At 38.1% G+C, this 2,900-nt stretch overlaps 1 pseudogene; it reads right to left on the bottom strand.

The window, feature by feature from the left end:
- Positions 1-1,866: 1,866 nt before the first annotated feature.
- LOC124975321 (U6 snRNA-associated Sm-like protein LSm5) lies at positions 1,867-2,176 on the bottom strand (annotated as a pseudogene).
- Between the last annotated feature and the right edge of the window lie 724 nt (positions 2,177-2,900).

The raw sequence follows: 2,900 nt of genomic DNA, 5'->3' as shown, positions 1-2,900 counted from the left end.
ATAACTCAATCAACAAATAGGCTAAGGAAATGAACAGACACTTCACAGAAGATGATGTACAAGCAATCAACAGATATATGAAAAAATGTTCAACATCTCTAGTAATAGGAGAAATGCAAATCAAAACTACCCTAAGATTCCATCTCACCCCAATTAGAATGGTGATTATCAAGAACACAATCAACAATAGGTGTTGGTGAGGAAGTGGGGAAAAAGGTACACTCATACATTGCTGGTGGGGTTCAAATTAGTGCAACCACTCTGGAAAGCAGTATGGAGATTCCTCAGAAAACTTGGAATGGAACCACCATTTGACCCAGCTATCCCACTCCTTGGCCTATACCCAAAGCACTTAAAAGCAGCATACTACAGAGATACATCCACATCCATGTTCATTGCTGCTCAATTCACCATAGCCAGATTGTGGAACCAACCTAGATGTCCTTCAATTGAAAAATGGATAAAGAAACTGCGGCATATATATACAATGGAATATTACTCCGCTATAAAGAATGATAAAATTATGGCATTTGCAGGCAAATGGATGGAATTGGAGAATATCATGCGAAGTGAGATAAGCCTGTCTCGAAAAACTAAGGGACGAATGATCTCGCTGATAAGCGGATGAGGACATATAATGGGGGGTGGGAGGGTCTAGCATTAGGTTTAGGGTTAGGTTTAGGGTTAGAGTTAAAGAGGGTGGCAAGAATGGAGGAAGGAAGGACTGTATAGAGGGAAAAGAATGGTGGGAGTTGTGGGGGGAAAGGGGAAAAAATAACAGAATGGATCAAACGACATTACCCTATGTAAATTTATGATTACAGAAATGGTATGTCTTGACTCCATGTACAAACAGAAACAACATGTATACCATTTGTTTACAATTAAAAAACAAAAGTTTATTTCTTAACTAATCAGTGCCCCTCTTCTTGATATATTTACTGCACCCCCTGTCTTATGCAATCTCTTCTCACATTCTCCTCTTACTCTGTTTTCCAAATTCCGGAGACTCTTTCCCCTCCTAGACATGAATGGACCCCTTCAGAAAGTATTCTGCAGTTCCCTGAGGTCCTTCATTCTTTTGACCACTGAGGAGGTTGGGGTGGGGTGAGTTAGACTTCAGTGTAACCACTTCTATTTTCAGATTTCATCCTTACAGAACTCAATTCATGTCCCCATTTTTTTTAAAGTTTATTCATGTATAATGATTGTACATATCTTTGGAACAGGATGTGATGATTCAATTCCTATATTCATTATTTTATAAACAAATCAGGTGAATTAGTAGATCCATCACCTCATGCGTTTATCATTTCCTTGTGGTGAAAGCACTATCAATCCTCTACTCCACTTTCTTGGAATATAACAAAACCAGTCTCTAGTGCTGTGGGAAAAAGGCTTGGATTACATGGGCTCACTGAACCACCCAAGGCACACCTGCTGTAATTCTGTGGTTTATGCAGACTCCTGAGGCATTATTATGGAAATTCCTTTACTCATAGGTTCCTAAAAACAGCTGTTGGATGCTTTGACATTGTCAGCATATGAAATTTCTTTCTGTCTTCTTTTAAAACAAAAGAAACCTTTATTTTTGTCTTCAAAGAACAAAGACTACTTTTTCCAAGAAAATCATGATGAACTTTTAAAATGGGCATCTTTTTTGTTTTTGTTTTTTTTTTTGGCGGTACTGGGGATTGAACTCAGGGCCTTGTGCTTGCTAGACAAGCACTCTACCAGCTGAGCTATCTCCCCAGCCCCTAAAATGGGCATCTTGCACATCTTCAAAACTTTTCCTTTTAAGAGGCATCTTTGTTTAATAGGATCAAAGTTAAAAAAGTAAATTAAAAAAATCTTTCTTTGCCACCATTATAAAGCAAGATTAAATCTAACATAGTCAGGGAAATCTATGCATACTTCAGGCCCTTCTCTAGAACCAGCATTATTATATTATTTTCACTCAGTAAAATCTGATCTGATTTTGTAATCCTCCTCCTGTCTGTTTTGACTTCAAACTCAGTGGCACCTTCTAGTACCATATGAACAAACTCATCAAATGCTAGACATATGCCAACAATTTCACTGTCATTCTTTGTCAAAATGTAAATTCTTGGTCTTATGCATTTGTCCACGAACTCTAGTAGAGGAGTTGTGAAGAGTTGGTAGTAGCATTAACCATTGAGGCGACTCAGGCAGTGTAGTAGATCATTCTTTATTGCCACTTTGTGAGCTCAGCGTCCAGATTTAGGAATCTGACTACATCATATGGGATAGAAAGGCTTAGGATTGGCCCTGAGCTGGTCCATCCAGGAATTCTCCAGGAAATAGTGTTGAGGCTCTGTGCTCACCTTGACCAGGGATTGAGGTGACCAAATCAGAAATTTTAGGAGGCAGGGTCTGATCAAAGGTTTATTCTTAACATTATTTTTTCTAACTTTTATGTGATACAAATAAAATGCATGTGCCAAGACAAATAAAACTAGGAGAGGAACTTATGCTACTGGATAAAATGGTTAATATTTATTTTCGCAAACTGCAATTGGAAAGGGAAAATGGTAGGTGAGCCTCTGGAAAGCAAAGGGTAAATGATGTATCTGGACCATTGGTCTATCCTTGGAGATGGACTGTAGTGAATGCTGTTGACATTGGAACAGTTTTGCAGTGAATTATCAACTTATCCACCTTTTTAAACCTCCATTCACATGATCAAATAATAGTATTTTGTTACTCTCAATGAATTAAGCATCCAGGCAGTAATAACTACAAGACAAGCAGACAATATTTCATGCATATTTCTCATGGATCTTGCCAAACCATTAAACTTAAATTCCAATCAACAGATCACAGGTGGTCAAATGGTTTGAGTGAGACAGTAAATATTAGGATTTGTGGGCCACGCTGTC

The sequence above is a fragment of the Sciurus carolinensis genome, unplaced genomic scaffold (genome assembly GCF_902686445.1).
Source record: "Sciurus carolinensis unplaced genomic scaffold, mSciCar1.2, whole genome shotgun sequence".
NCBI lineage: Eukaryota > Metazoa > Chordata > Mammalia > Rodentia > Sciuridae > Sciurus > Sciurus carolinensis.
This window is presented reverse-complemented; position numbering and strand designations above follow the sequence as displayed.